Source organism: Mus caroli, chromosome 5, assembly GCF_900094665.2.
Source record: "Mus caroli chromosome 5, CAROLI_EIJ_v1.1, whole genome shotgun sequence".
Classification (NCBI taxonomy): domain Eukaryota; kingdom Metazoa; phylum Chordata; class Mammalia; order Rodentia; family Muridae; genus Mus; species Mus caroli.
The window spans coordinates 78,688,107-78,705,530 of record NC_034574.1 but is presented as its reverse complement, the minus strand read 5'-3'; positions in this window follow the sequence as shown (position 1 = coordinate 78,705,530).

The window sequence follows — 17,424 nt, the reverse complement described above, 5'->3', positions numbered from 1 at the left end:
GCAGTTGCTTTGTGATGGTGGTTTTGAATTAAATTTACCAAAGACAAGGGATAAAGAGAATAAAAATTTCAAAGTACTGACACAGATTTAAAATGTTATATTACCTTAAATATATTTCTATTTTCTTCTGATTCAGCTGCATTTCTCAATCAATTCATGAAATGTGCATCATTGTTGCTATATTTAATTGATAAAATTCAATTTTAGATTTTTAGGGGTTGTTTATTTGACTACACTATGCCTTATTATCGGAGTCATAATATCCTCTTTAGATTTCATGGTCATACAGTGTTTACCCTTAACCACATAGTAAGTATACAAAAAAGGATATTGCTTATGGGACTAACCAATGGTATTAATTCATGTGAAAGAAAGGCCTCAGACCTAAAATGAATAGGGAAGAGGATGTGTATCTATTGATGGTAAGCCATGCTTCTGTACCAGCTCAACTATGTTTTGCATGCATTAATCAATTCTTTGAGAAGTTGAAAATTCAAGTAAATCTGAAATTGGCCCAAAATTATTCCTTTGTTCACTAACCATAAAGTAGCACATACGTAGATATCAGTAAATATACTTTATGGAAGAGAAACTTATAGCCTTTTTCCAAGTTTTGTATTGAATAAACACAGTATGTTGGTAGATACTTCTATCCTATGGCTTATATTTTAATAGTTTAGAAACTGTTGCTCAAAAAAGTACCTATGATTAAAAGGAAGAGGCATTCAACGAGTAACATTGAAGTCACTCTAATGGATACCTTTAGATTTCATTGCATGATATACTTGTAGCAGAACTCAAAATATCATTATTAATATTTTTATTTTAATAATAATGGATGAGAGTAATTTCATTTTACTTTCCCCAGGCTACACAGCAAGTATAGACATGCATAGAGGTATCCTTTAGGTCTCCTGACATTCAAAGTGCATAATTTGGCAGCTTTTAAGTGATGGAGAGCATTTGTTCTTCTTCTCCAAAGGGTTAGTGGAGTTTGTAGCTGCTGGTAGAGAGGTAACAGTAGCAATGACTAGATGTTAGGCATCAACAGGCACACTGGTAGTCAACACTGCTCTACATATAAGGGACAGTTACAAATGCTTGTCATGCCTTAGAACAAAAGCATGATGGAAAAGGTGAAACAATCTTCCATCATTTTGGCTTTGTCTAATCATAGATCGGTTTTGTTTGATTACAATGCCATTAGTAAGTATATTACCAAATGGATATTCAATGTGTATTTTCTCTTCTTTTCTCCCCCATCCCCCAATAATGGAGTTTTTAAAAATATTTTTCCACATTTTTATTAGATATTTTCTTCATTTACATTTCAAATGCTATCCCAAAAGTCCCTCCCCCCCCACCCTACTACGCTACACACTCACTCCCATTTCTTGGCCCTGGTGTTCCCCTGTACTGGGGCATATAAAGTTTGCTAGACCAAGGGGCCTCTCTTCCCAATGATGGCCGAATAGGCCATCTTCTGCTACATATGCAGCTAGAGTTACAAGCTCTGGGGGTACTGATAATTTCATATTGTTCCACCAACAGGGTTGCAGAACCCTTCAGGTCTTGGGTACTTTCTCTAGCTCCTACATTGGGGGCCTTGTGTTCCATCCTATAGATGACTGTGAGCATTCACTTCTGTATTTGCCAGGCACTGGAAAAGTCTCACAGGAGAAAGATATATCAGGGTCCCTTCAGCAAACTCTTGCTGGCATATGCACTAGTGTCTGTGATTGGGGGCTGATTATGGGAAGGACCCCTGAGTGAAGCAGTCTCTGGATGGTCCATCCTTTGTCTTAGCTCCAAAATTTGTCTCTGCAACTCCTTCCATGGATATTTTATTCCCTATTCTAGGGAGGAATGAAGTATCCACACGTTGGTTTTCCTTTCTGATTTTCTTGTGTTTTGGAAGTTGTATCTTGGGTATTCTAGTTTTCTGGGCTAATATCCACTTATCAGTGAGTGGATATCAAGTGACTTCTTTTGTGATTGGGTTATGTCACTCAGGATGATATCCTCCAGATACATCCATTTGGCCAAGAATTTCACAAATTCATTGTTTTTAATAGCTGAGTAATACTCCATTATGTAAATGTACCACATTTTCTGTATCCATTATAGCTTCTGGCTAGTATAAATAGNGCTGCTATGAACATAGTGGAGCATGTGTCCTTATTACCTGTTGAAACATCTTCTGGGTATATGGCCAGGAGAGGTATTGCTGGATCTAGCGGTAGTACTATGTCCAGTTTTCTGAGGAACCACCAGACTGATTTCCAGAGTGGTTGTACAAGCTTGCAATCCCACCAACAATGGAGGAGTGTTCGTCTTTCTTCACATCCTCACCAGCATCTGCTGTCACCTGAATTTTTGATCCTAGCCATTCTGATGGTGTGAAGTGGAATCTCAAGTTTGCTTTAACTTGCATTTCCCTGATGATTAAGGATATTGAACATTTTTCAGGTGCTTCTCAGCTGTCGGGTATTCCTCAGGTGAGAATTGTTTGTTCAGCTCTGTACCCCATTTTTAATGGTTTTATTTGAATTTCTGGATTCCAGTTTCTTGAGCTCTTTGTAAATATTAGATATTAGTCCCCTATCAGATTTAGGATTGGTAAAAATTCTTTCCCAATCTGTTGGTGGCCTTTTTATCTGATTGACAGTTCTTTTGTCCTACAGAAGCTTTGCAATTTTATGAGGTCCCATTTGTTGATTCTTGATCTTATAGCACAGGCCACTGCTGTTCTGTTTAGGAATTTTTCCCCTATGCCTATATCTTTGTGGGTTTTCCCCACTTTCTCCTATATAAATTTCAGTGTCTCTGGTTTTATGTGGAGTTCTTTGATCCACTTAGACTTGAGCTTTGTACAAGGAGATAAGAATGGATCAATTTGCATTTTTCTACATGATAACCACCAGTTGTGCCAGCACCATTTGATGAAAATGCTGTCTTTTTTCCACTGGATGGTTTGAGCTCCCTTGTCAAAGATCAGGTGATCATTGGTGTGTGGGTTCATTTCTGGGTCTTCAATTCTATTCCATTGATCTACCTGTCTATCATGGTACCAGTGCCATGCAGTTTTTATCACAATTGCTCTATAGTACAGATTGAGGTCAGGCATGGTGATTCCCCGAGAGGTTCTTTTATTGTTGAGAATAGTTTTTGCCATCCTAGGTTTTTTGTCAATCCAGATGAATTTGGAAATTGCCCTTTCTAACACAGTGAAAAATTGAATTAGAATTTTAATGGGGATTACATTGAATCTGTAGATTGCTTTCGGCAAGATAGCCATTTTTACTTTATTAATCTTGCCAATCCATGAGCATGGGAGATCTTTCCATTTTCTGAGATCTTCTTCAATTTTTTTTCTTCAAAGACTTGAAGTTCTTGTCATACAGATTTTTCACTTCCTTAGTTAGAGTCACGCCAAGATATTTTATATTATTTGTGACTATTGTGAAGGGTGTTGTTTCCATAATTTCTTTCTCATCCTGTTTATCCTTTGTGTAGAGAAAGGCCACTGATTTTTTTGAATTAATTTTATATCCCGCTACTGCACCTAAGCTGTTTATCAGGTTTAGGAGTTCTCTGGTGGGATTTTTAGGGTCACTTATATATACTATAATACCATCTGCAAATAGTGATAATTTGACTTCTTCCTTTTCAATTTGTATCCCCTTGATGTCCTTTTGTTGTTGAATTGCTCTTGCTAGGATTTCAAGTACTATATTGAATAGGTAGGGAGAAAGTGGGCAACCTTGTCTAGTCCCTGATTTTAGTGGGACTGATTCAAGCTTCTCTTCATTTACTTTGATGTTGGCTACCGGTTTGCTGTATATTGCTTTTATTATGTTTAGGTATGGGCATTGATTCCTGATCTTTCCATGACTTTAATCATGAATGGGTGTTGGATTTTGTCAAATGCTTTCTCAGCATCTAATGAGATGATCACTCCATTTTTGCCTTTGAGTTTGTTTATATAGTGGATTAAGTTGATGGATATCAGTATATTAAACCATCCCTGCATCCCTGGGATGAAGCTTACTTGGTCATAGTGGATGATTGTTTTGATGTGTTCTTGGATTCGGGTTTGTGAGGATTTTATTGAGTATTTTTGCATCGATATTCATAAGGGAAATTGGTCTGAAGTGCTCTTTCTTTGTTGGATCTTTGTTTGGTTTAGGTATCAGTGTAATTGTAGCTTCATAGGATGAATTGTGTAGAGTACCTTCTGTTTCTATTTTGTGGAATAGTTTGAGGAGAGTTGGAATTAGGTATTCTTTGAAGGTCTGATAGAACTCTGCATTAGACCTATCTGGTCCCGGTTTTGTTTTGTTTTGTTTTGTTTTTTGGTTGTGAGACTATTAAGGACTTCTTCTATTTGTTTAGAGGAGATGGGACTGTTAAGATCATTAATCTGATCCTGATTTAACTTTGGTACCTGGTATCTGTGTAGGAAGTTGTCCATTTAATCCAGGTTTTCCAGTTTTGTTGAGTATAGCCTTTTGTAATAGGATCTGATGATGTTATGAATTTACTCAGGATCTGTTGTTATGTCTCCTTTTTCATTACTGATTTTGTTAATTAAGATACTGTCTCTGTGCCCTCTAGTTAGTCTGGCTAAGGATTTATCTGTCTTGTTCATTTTCTCAGAGAACCAGCTCCTGGTTTGGTTGATTCTTTGAATAGTTGTTTTTGTTTCCATTTGGTTGATTTCATCCCTAAGTTTGATTTTTTCCTTCCATTTACTCCTCTCGGGTTTATTTGCTTCCTTTTATTCTAGAGCTTCTAAGTGTCCTGTCAGACTATATGCTCTCTCTAGTTTCTTTTTGGAGGCACCCAGGGCTATGAGTTTTCCTCTTAGGACTGCCTACATTGTGTCCCATAAGTTTGGGTATGTTGTGGCTTCATTTTCATTAAACTCTAAAAAGTCTTTCTTTTTTTTTTNTTTGACTTCTTCCTTTTCAATTTGTATCCCCTTGATGTCCTTTTGTTGTTGAATTGCTCTTGCTAGGATTTCAAGTACTATATTGAATAGGTAGGGAGAAAGTGGGCAACCTTGTCTAGTCCCTGATTTTAGTGGGACTGATTCAAGCTTCTCTTCATTTACTTTGATGTTGGCTACCGGTTTGCTGTATATTGCTTTTATTATGTTTAGGTATGGGCATTGATTCCTGATCTTTCCATGACTTTAATCATGAATGGGTGTTGGATTTTGTCAAATGCTTTCTCAGCATCTAATGAGATGATCACTCCATTTTTGCCTTTGAGTTTGTTTATATAGTGGATTAAGTTGATGGATATCAGTATATTAAACCATCCCTGCATCCCTGGGATGAAGCTTACTTGGTCATAGTGGATGATTGTTTTGATGTGTTCTTGGATTCGGGTTTGTGAGGATTTTATTGAGTATTTTTGCATCGATATTCATAAGGGAAATTGGTCTGAAGTGCTCTTTCTTTGTTGGATCTTTGTTTGGTTTAGGTATCAGTGTAATTGTAGCTTCATAGGATGAATTGTGTAGAGTACCTTCTGTTTCTATTTTGTGGAATAGTTTGAGGAGAGTTGGAATTAGGTATTCTTTGAAGGTCTGATAGAACTCTGCATTAGACCTATCTGGTCCCGGTTTTGTTTTGTTTTGTTTTGTTTTTTGGTTGTGAGACTATTAAGGACTTCTTCTATTTGTTTAGAGGAGATGGGACTGTTAAGATCATTAATCTGATCCTGATTTAACTTTGGTACCTGGTATCTGTGTAGGAAGTTGTCCATTTAATCCAGGTTTTCCAGTTTTGTTGAGTATAGCCTTTTGTAATAGGATCTGATGATGTTATGAATTTACTCAGGATCTGTTGTTATGTCTCCTTTTTCATTACTGATTTTGTTAATTAAGATACTGTCTCTGTGCCCTCTAGTTAGTCTGGCTAAGGATTTATCTGTCTTGTTCATTTTCTCAGAGAACCAGCTCCTGGTTTGGTTGATTCTTTGAATAGTTGTTTTTGTTTCCATTTGGTTGATTTCATCCCTAAGTTTGATTTTTTCCTTCCATTTACTCCTCTCGGGTTTATTTGCTTCCTTTTATTCTAGAGCTTCTAAGTGTCCTGTCAGACTATATGCTCTCTCTAGTTTCTTTTTGGAGGCACCCAGGGCTATGAGTTTTCCTCTTAGGACTGCCTACATTGTGTCCCATAAGTTTGGGTATGTTGTGGCTTCATTTTCATTAAACTCTAAAAAGTCTTTCTTTTTTTTTTCTTTCTTTATTTCTCTCTTGACCAAGGTATCATTGAAAAGAGTGTTGTTCAGTTTCCACATGAATGTTGCCTTTCTATTATTTATGTTGCTATTGAAGATCAGCCTTAGTCGGTGGTGATCTAGTAGGATGCATTGGATTATTTCAATAATTTTGTATCTGTGGAGGCCTGTTTTGTGACTGATTATATGGTCAGTTTTGGAGGAGGTACCATGTGCTGCTGAGAAGAAGGTATATCTTTTTGTTTTAGGATAAAATGTTCTGAATATATCTGTTAAATACATTTGTTTTATAATTTCTATTAGTGTCCATGTGTCTCTGTTTAGTTTCTGTTTCTAGGATCTGTCCATCGGTGAGAGTGGGGTGTTGATGTATCCCACTATTATTGTGAGAGGTTCAATGTGTGCTTTGAGGTTTACTAAAGTTTCTTTAACGAATGTGGCTGCCCTTGCATTTGGATCATAGATATTTAGAATTGAGAGTACATCTTGGCAGATTTTTCCTTTTATGAGTATGAAGTGCCCCTCCTTGTCTTTTTTGATAACTTTGGGTTGGAAGTCAATTTTATTCGATATTTGAATGGCTACTCCAGCTTGTTTCTTCAGACCATTTGCTTGGAAAATTGTTTTCTAGCCTTTCACTCTGAGGTAGTGTCTGTCTTTATTCCTGAGGTGGGTTTCCTGTAAGCAGCAAAATGTTGGGTCCTGTTTGTGTAGCCAGTTTGTTAGTCTATATCTTTTTATTTGGGAATTGAGTCCATTGATGTTCAGAGAAATCAAAGAAAAGTAATTGTTGCTTCCCTTCATTTTTGTTGTTAAATTGGGAATCTGTTCTTGTGGCTGTCTACTTTTAGTTTTGTTAAAGGATTACTTTCTTGCTTTTTCTAGGGTGTAATTTCCATCTTTGTGTTGGTGTTTTCCCTTTATTATCTTTTGAAGGGCTGGATTCGTGGAAAGATATTGTGTGGATTTGGTTTTGTCATGGAATACTTTGGTTTCTCCATCTATGGTAATGGAGAGTTTTGCTGGGTATAGTAGCTTTGGCTGGCATTTGTGTTCTCTTAGTGTCTGCATAACATCTGTCCAGGATCTTCTGGCTTCCATAGTCTCTGGTGAGAAGTCTGGAGTAATTCTAAAAGGCCTGCCTTAATAGGTTACTTGACCTTTTTCCCTTACTGCTTTTAGTATTCCTTCTTTATTTAGTGCATTTGTTGTTCTGATTATTATGTGTCAGGAGGAATTACTTTTCTGGTCCAGTCTATTTGGAGTTCTGTAGGCTTCTTGTATGTTCAGGACATCTCTTTCTTTAGGCATGGGAAGTTTTCTTCTATAATTTTATTAAAGATGTTTACTGGCCCTTTAAGTTGAAAAACTTCATTCTCATCTACTCCCATTATCTGTAGGTTTTGTCTTTTCATTGTGTTTTGTATTTCCTGGATGTTTTGAGTTAGGATCTATTTGCATTTTGCATTTTCTTTGATTGTTGTGTCTATGTTCCCTATGGAATCTTCTGCACCTGAGGTTCTCTCTTCCATCTCTTGTATTCTGTTGCTGATGCTCACATCCATGGTTCCTTATTTCTTTCCTAGGGTTTCTATCTCCAGAGTTGTCTCCCTTTGGGTTTTCTTCATTGTTTCTACTTCCATTTTTAGATCTTGGATGGTTTTGTTCAATTCCATTGCCTATTTGATTGTGTTTTCCTGTAATTCTTTAAGGGATTTTTGTGTTTCTTCTACCTGTTTAGCAGTGTTTGCCTCTAGTTCTTTAAGGACTTCTACCTGTTTAGCAGTGTTNTCCTGTAATTCCTTTAGGGATTTTTGTGTTTCCTCTTTAAGGGCTTCTACATGTTTAGTAGTATTCTCCTGTGTTTCTTTATGTGAGTTATTAATGCCCTTCTTAAAATCTTCTACCACCATCATGAGATATGATTTTAAATGCGCATCTTGCTTTTTAGGTGTGTTGGGGTATCCAGGACTCGTTGTGGGTGTACTGGGTTCTGATGATGCCCAGTGTTCTTGGTTTCTGTTAGTAAGATTCTTATGTTTGTCTTTTGTCATCTGGAAATCTCTGGTGTCAATGTTTAGGCTGTCTCTTGTTGGAGCTTGATCCTCCTGTGATTCTTTTAGCCTCTGTCTGCACTCCTGGAAGTCCAACTCTCTCCTGAGTTCCAGTGGTCAGGCAAGCTCTCCTCTTTCAGGGCAGGTGTCCAGCAGTCTGGAGCTCTGATCCATCTCCTGAATTCTGGGGTCAGAAGTCTCCCTGTAGGCAGACTCTCCTCTGGCAAGGAATGTGCCCAGGGGTCTGGGTCTCAGCTCTGCCTCCTGGCTGAGGATGAAGGCCCAAGGGGACCCTGACCAAGAAGCTCTGTTGCATTTATTGCCCATGTGCTCACAGGTGATCAGGAGGTCCTGGGTGTGCTACGAGCCCTGCGGCTTGGAGAGTCCTCTGGTGCCCTGGGGTTATCGAAGAAGATGGTGGGGCTGGCCCTGAGCTGAATGGATCCCAGCCTCTGGTCGGGTGGGGTTCCTTTGTCCCTGTTATTGCTGGCACAAGACCCTCTGGATTGGAGCTGATGTTGAGTTCCACTCACCTGTGATCCCAAGGTGATCCCGAGTTCCTGTGGTGGCATGGAGAGCACTCTGGATCCCTTAGAGGCCTCCGCTGGGCTCAGTAGGAAGATGGCAGGGGTGGCCCCGACTGGCATAATTTAATTTTTATTCACATTACATCCCAATTTCAGCACCCCCCCTTTTCTCCAATACCTTCTCTCCTTTGGAATCCCCCTTAAATACCATTCTACTATGGGACATCTAGTCCCAGCAGGACTAAACATCTTCTCTTCCACTGAGGCCCAACCAGGCAGTCCAGGTAGAGGAATGGGATCCAATGACAGACACTTTTAATAGTATAACATTAGGTGGAGACATGCCTTTGTCTGCCTCCTTTTCTCTTCTTTTCTTTTAAACATTTTTTATTAGATATTTTCTTCATTCACAATTCAAATGCTATCCCAAAATTCCCTTATATCCTCCCCCCACCCTGCTCTCCAACATACCCACTCTTGCTTCCTGGCCCTGGTATTCCCCTGTATTTGGGCATATAATCTTTGTAGGACCAAGGGCCTCTCCTCCTAATGATGGCTGATTAGGCAATCTTCTGCTACATATGCAGCTAGAGACACAAGCTCATGGGGTACTGGTTAGTTCATATTGCTGTTCCTCCTATAGGGTTACAGACCCCTTCAGCTCCTTGTGTATTGAATTTTGTCTCCCTCCAACCCCCAATCCCTTTGAGATAAGGTCTAATGTAGGCCAGGTTGATATCAATCTTACTATGTAAGTGAGGCTAGCCTTGAACTGGTGAACCTTTTGTTTCTGCCTTTGTGGTCATTCATATATTAGTACAACCTGCTCAAGCTATATAATGTTACTTGTATATGTATATTATAAGGACAGATCAATCAGTATCAGATAACCAATTGTTGTGCTTTCCCTTGAGGAGGACTATTTAAGCAAGCTACTTAAACGAAGACTCCTCTTGTACTCTAGCAAGGAAGAATGAATAAAGTTGCATTCCTTGAAAGACTAGTCCACTTAGCCCTTTTGCAACCATGTGAGATTAGAGAGGAGTTACTTGGAGGATTGGAGACACAGAGATGTCTTGGATACAAGATAAAATAGTAGAGAGCAAGAGAGCATATAGGGGATGGCTCACTGGGGAGAAATAGTAGACTGTGCTGTCACTTTCTATCCTAGACCAGAAAAGATCCTCCAGACACTGGGCCATCATCCACCAAACCCTCCCTTGTCACTTCCTTTCATAGATAGGAACAAGTTCATGATGATTTCAGCTGATGCCTTGCTTCCTGAATAATGGGCTGAATTCTATCTGCAGAGACCCCAAACAAGACCCCATTATTTTTTAAACTCAACTTGTTCCCTAAGGTGGTGAGGAATTATTGTTGGGATAATCTCTTGTGTATTGTGTAAAGGCTGTCTTTTCATTATTCAAAGACTGATTTCTGTACTGGCAGAGATTTGAGTACAGGCTATACTTTGGCATTGTTATTTTTAGGAAGCATTACCTGTCTCAATTTTTGTAAACATTTTCTCCATTCCTTTCTTATTGGTTTAGTGAAGAGCTGAACTGCCTCTAAAAAAGCATGGGGGGGGGGCGGAGACAAAACTTCCAAGCAGAGATAGGAACTCTGGGAAAGAGTCAGAGGCCACACACAGGAGAAAGCAGGTGTGCAGACTGAAGGAGAGGTAACAGGCCACAGGGCAGGAATGTGCTAGGTGGTCAGTTTAACTTAGATGAGTTAATTAATAGTCTGCCAATCTAAGACCAAACTTTCATAATTATTAAAAACTCTCCATGTCATTACTTGGGTGGCTGGTGGGTTGAGACAGTCCAGCAATAAATTCTCACCACAGGAAGGCAGTCTTAACTAGACCATGATTTTTTTATTAGACCTACTCTATAGGAGAGAAACTAACTGGACAGAAATTCCATAGGACCAACTCTTCCTCCACCCCAAATTGGCTCAACTGAGCAAGATGGATAGAGTCCCAGGCTTGAAGAACAGCCTGTTCAAATTTCAGACTAAGTACACTTGAGAAGAAATCTTAAGCAGGGGGCATAGAATCCTAAAAAGAGACTACCTATATCTTTTTTGCTGCCTTCCCCTAAGGAGCTTCAGCCTGCAGGACACCATTTCTCCTTACCAGAGTAAGTAAGTAAGCCACCTATTAGCCACCAAGCTGCCATTCTTCCTGCCTCAGGTATGTTTTACACACAAATGCAGAAGATACCTAAAGAGAAATCCAGCTCAGATTTTTTCTTATCCCTCTTTTCTTATCAGATCGAAAGGAAATAAGATGGGAGTGGAGAAGACACACATGGAAGTCCACATTTTAATGGATTAGCAAGATGTATAGAAAGTACTTATATGTACTTATATATGTTCTAGAAAGATAGAAGGCTAGCTTTATAACAAAGTTAAATCATTTGAGCAAAGGAGTCAAAGGGAACGTTCCCAAGCATTGGAGGTTCAACTCACAGGGGCACAACATATAATTACTCCTTCAATATTTATTCCAGTTCTTCATGGGCAAGATAAGATTAACCGGACAATAGGAAGTAAGAACCCACCATGGTCACAGAGTGGTAGAGTCATGTAAGGAAGTCAGGAAGACAAGTTGCCCCATAGGCTTGCCTTCCTCAATGTTTCTATGTCAAGGATAACACACAGGAAACCCCAGCCTCTGCAGTGAGCGAGTGTCTACTCTGACAGGACACTCCTTTCTATATAGTTGCTCTCAAAGGGAGAGTAAGGGAAAACGTCAGGGGTCAAGCTGGAATGAAAGATGAAGGAACTGGGAAGATGGTCCTTTTGTCTTACAAAAGGCTGAAAGGTGCTCCTAGGCTGTATCAGTTTGACCTAGAATTTAAAGAAGTAGATGTATCCCGAGCTTTTGTCCCCGCCAGCAAGAACACACTCAGGACAACCGGAATCTTCTGCGGCAAAGCTTTATTGCTTACTTCTCAGGAAGATCCCGACCCCAGAAAATGGAGTCCCTTATATAGCACTCAGCCATGACGTTTCAGCACCTGATGTGGTGTGACAGCTCTTGATTCGTTGCTCGCCCATCACACCAGTATTACACCCCAAGAATGGGCAGTGACTAGGAGTGAGTTCACTCTCGCACTTGCTCACAAGGCTTGTTTACTAGTTAGTCACAGCGGAGGCCAGCGCCATCTTATAATGGTGATTGCTCGCAGCACGCGCACGGCTCTCCACAGTGATTGCTCTCTGCACGGCTCTCCACATAGATGTTGGATTTTTTAAATTTTTTTTTTTTTTTTACATTTGAATCTAGCCTAAATTTAGAGGATGAAAATGTAGCCTCTAAAGGGAAGTATCAATCAAGAATATTTTATTTTCTTAAAACTTGACTGGTTTTTAGGATGGAAGCATACCTGTTAGGATTTGCAGGGTTTATGCCTTCATTTACATACAAAGTGACTGTGGGGAAAGGCTTTCAAGGGCTTGACCACCTGAAGTTTAGATCTCAGTTTAGACACTGGGAAATGCAGATCTTAATGTCAGTACAGTCTTCTTGATCATGACCATGCCTTCCACACACGACTGTGTATGGAGTAAAGACACTAGAGAGCAATCCTTCAAAATCAAATGTACTTTCTGAGTAATATGTGACAGAAAGAATGTTTTCTGTCTCCTGTGAATCTCTATTTCCATACACACATAAGAAGAAAAAAAGTCACAACATGTTTATATATATATATATATATATATATATATATATATATATATATGTTTTTTTATATATATATACCATGTATAGTGGCTATTTGAAAGAGATTTGACAGGCTTCTGCTTTTACTACTTCAGGGCACAGAAGGCACTTTTCTGCTCAACATCGTAAATCAGAGTGATGATGAGTTACAGCTGCTTCCCATTTCTAAAGGAACCCTGGTAATGTTCCCTGGCTCAGATGGATACATGCTTGGTAGTGTGGGGAGGTGACTAGTTGCTGTGGGACAGTGCATCTCTAAGCAGTTATCGAGAATGGCATGTGCTAAGTTAGAGAGCACTCCTCTGGAATTCCAGAAAAGCCACACAAAGACCATTTGAGAGCTTTGTAAAGTGTGAAAAGTGAGATCGCAGAATCGGAGAAGTGTTTCGTGTATCTGTTGAAAACTCCTTTGCTGTTTCTATAATTGCTAGTGTTCCATCTGTTTTCCAGCCATGAAATCATTCAGAACCAACGTAGGCCCCTCATCCCTAAATTACCTCTCCTTAATTCTCTGCCATTTCATGAAGTCTCTGTTAATATGTTTTTCAATTATAAATATCTCTTCAAGTTGACCTCCATGTAAACTAGAACAGTTAGGGAGAGAGAGGAAGGATATTCTGGGAGGTCTGGAGAGACAAATTAACTTGCTTGTGATATTTGTAGTCAGAAGAGGAAATATTAAAATCACTTTAAATATGAACTACTAGTAATCATCATATCTAGCTAGAAATAAGTTTAACCTGTAATCAAATACTCACTAAATAAGTTAACTTAAAAATTAATTTCATGCAATGATATTTCAAGTAAAAATATAACAAGAATAAATTTCATGAATTTATGAAATTCTAACAAATGTAAAAATATTATAAATATATGAAATATAATTATATGAAAATATTTTTGAAACTGTGTTTCAAGTAATGTTATTGTGAATCAGTAAAATAATAAACTAAATGAAAGATAGATATAATAGTATCTTTCTTTGCTGTAATGGTAAATGGAAGGAATTACATGTGGTAGTTGATTGAAGCACACAATGACCTTGACTACTTTTTAAGAAGCACTTGTGCCCAACCATTCTGCAGTTGTGGTTCGACAAATATATGGATTTATGATATTTTTCAGCATTTACTTTACAAAGTATAGTATATATTGGAAATATACAACTTGTGGTAGCATTCACTCAATTAAAACTTTAACTTAAGTTGTTTTTTCCTTCTTTGTGCAACAGTGATTGTAATGGTTCAATAAGATTTCATCCACTTTTATGTTTTGTTGTTGTTTTTTTTTTGTTCATGATTGTGAGATTTTCAGTATGTTTTAATGAGTATTTTTATATACTATATATTTTATACTTTATATTGTTTCAACTATGAATTCTTATTTTTTTCTGGCTAAATTTCTAGGAGAACATCAGTGAAGTAAGTGGGATGAACCTGTTTTGACCTGTAGTATATAACTTCAAAGGTATTTAGAATATATTTTCAACCTTTTCTGTTGGTTAAGAAAAGTTGAAATGGACCTGTTTTTTAGTAGGTCTATCTACTAGGATTTAAACCAATGAATGTTGCATGAGGTAAAGATGCATCTATCCTATGTAAGAACTTTTTTTTTTTTTTGCTGGGTTCATCTACTATTTGTATTTCCATATTTATGAATTGTCTGTTCTCATATTCTGTCTACAATAGAATGAAATATTCTGCTGTAGGAACATTTACTTAGAAGACCTGGGTGTCATTTAATACATCACGGCTGTGTGGCTTTGTACAAATAGCTTGGTTTCATTGATTCTCTAGTTTTTATCTGTAAGATAGAAATAATATTAACATTAAAAGGCTACACTGAAGGTTGAAAAACATAACTAATAGGTCCTCAGAATGTGCTGTCTCATTTCTGATAGAAATAAATCCTCATTTCAATTTCATGACTACTGTGAGAACTATAATGAAGATTAATAAAAACATGGTCTGTATATAGCTATGGATGTAATTGTTAGTGTTTGTATTTATGGGCCTGTGTGATTGACTTTTCCTTGGTTCTTTTGCATATTCAGATTGTTGAAAAATATTCAACATTTATCATTAGAAAAAAAAAAAAAAACAGCTAGAATTAACAGCCATGTAATGTGCTAACGCCCCCTAGTTAAGACAGCCTTCCATAGCTAAATTTGCAAAGTTTAAATGACATAACTTGCTAGTTTTCCCACATGGGTAGATGGTAGCAGTCTTATGAGTTTCTCATCATTGCCATACACCAAGGCCATGGACAAAAGGAGATGTCTTAGAAAATTTTGAGCAACAGTTTCATTGGATTTACAGAATGTCCTCTTTCACACAGCTTGTTAACCATAATCAGTCGGAAGCTTAAAAGTACAGAGTTAAAATGACAGGCACTAATTAATCTTCCAATTAGTTAAGGACTGATTCAGCATGTCACTCTTAAACTGTACTGCCATTGAAGGGACCCATCATTTATGTTGACAGTAGTTGCTCGGTGTTTAACATTCCCATTAGGTCTGCAGTCTCACCTTTTCCCTGTCAATCATCATAGCTTAGACTCAGTCTGTCCAAGTGAAGCTGTAAATGGTTGGTCAATGATCATGCATATATCATTCTTTGGAAGCCAGGCAGTTGGTATTATCAGCAATTGTGATCATGCTCTAATTACCAAAAATTTTAAAATCTGTAGCTTTCAAATGTTCATGAGCATTCTGGAGCAAAACACCTATTAAGAGGAAAGATATTTACCTTCGGGAGTTTGGTTTTTCAGAAGAAAACTCAAATATTTAGAACAATTTTCTCTTGATTAACAAATTTGAAATATGTTTTCTATTTTGGAACATCACTATTTGAAGACATATAATATGTGTGATTATCCTAGTCAGCACTTTTTAGCACAAGATAAACACAACATAAATTCTGAAAGAATGACAAATTACTAGTCATTTACTTTTTAATTTTGGGGGATATTTTCTTTATTTACATTTTAAATCCAGTTTCACCCCCAGCAACCAACCCCCTATCCCACCTCCTTACCCACATACACACTCCTGCCTCCCTGCCATGGCATTCCCTTACACAGGGGCATCGAACCTTCACAGCACCAAGGGCCTCTTCCCCACTGATTCCTGACAAGGCCACCTTCTGCTAGATTTGCAGCTAGAGCCATGGGTCCCCCCATGTGTACTCCTTGTTTGGTGGTTTAGTCCCTGGGAGCTCTGGGGGTTCTGGTTGGTTGATATTATTGTTCTTCATAAGGGGGTGCAAACCCCTTCAGCTCCTTGAGTCTTATTTCTAGCTCATCCATTGAGGACCCTGTGCTCAGTCCAATGGTCAGCTGAGAGCATCTTACTCTGTCAGACTCTGGAAGAGCCCCTCAGGAGACAGCTCTATCAGGCTCCTGTCAGCAAGAACTTGTTGGTATCCACAGTAGTGTCTGGGTTTGAAGACTGTATTTAAGCTGGATCCCAGGTGGGAGACTCTCTCGATGGCCTTTCCTTCAGTCTCTGCTCTAGACTTTGTCTCCGTATTTTCTCCCATGATTATTTTGATCCCCCTTACAAGAAAGACTTCATGAAGCACCCACACTTTGGTCTTCCTTCTTGAGCTTCCTATGGTTTGTGAATTGTATCTTAGGTATTCTGAGCTTCTGGCTAACACACACTTATCAGTTAGTGTATATCATGTGTTTTCTTTTGTGACTGGGTTACCTCACTCAGGATGATACTTTCTAGTTTCATCCATTTGCCTAAGAATTTCATGAAGTCATTGTTTTTAATAGCTGAATAGTACTCCATTGTGTAAGTGTACCACATTTTCTGTATTCCTCTGTTGAGGAACATGTGGGTTTTTTCCAGTTTCTGGATATTATAAATAAGGCTGCTATGGACATAATGGAGCATGTGTCCTTGTTATATGTTGAAGCATTTTCTGTATATATGCTCATGAGTGTTATAACTGGCTCCTCAGGTATTAAGTACTATGTCCAATTTTCCGAGGAACCACCAAACTGATTTCATGAGTGGTTGTAGCTATATGCAAAGCCAAAGAGAATTAAAGATAAATGTATGGTTATTATTTATTACTATGCAACATGTGCCATGAAATATCATATACAAGCTTTCTATTAAAATTAATGGCAATAGCTTAATTTTTCTTTAATTTTCAGCTATTAATAAAATACTCAAACATTATACACATTAAGTATTGTTTTTATTAAAAATTTTAATTTTGAAGATTCTAATTTTATTTTGAAAATTTTAAAAGTTAAAAAACAATATAGCCATACCTTGAAAAATAAGGTCACATATTAAATCTATTTAATGATAATGTTGCAATACTGTAACATTGAGTTTTAGTTAACAGACATATAAATGCCTTATCTCAGACATGTAATTGCTGATTTTTCAACATCATGAGATGTGAAAAGCCATATTGTGACCTCTCTGGGCACCAACCATGTACATGGTACACATGCATGCACTCAGGCAAAATTATGTGTCTGTGTGTGTGTGTGTGATATGTGTGTGTGCATGCACACTAATTTAACTTTCAAAGCATTGAAAGGTTCACACACACCTTAGCAGATTAGTTTAAGAATAAAATCTGTAATAATAGAAACATATGATACATGTATGTGTTAAATATTTTCTAATTTAACTTCTCCCAAATGAATCTTTTTGATAACTATGACATGTTAGATAATGCATAGGTTTTTAAAGATGTAGATGTTATTTTGGTAATTTTAAACATAAAGTATTTTACATGGAAGCATATAGTCCAGAAATAGCAGGTAATTTCATCACAATATTGTAAGGAGCCGCCTTCACATTTGCCATTACAAGATGGCGCTGATG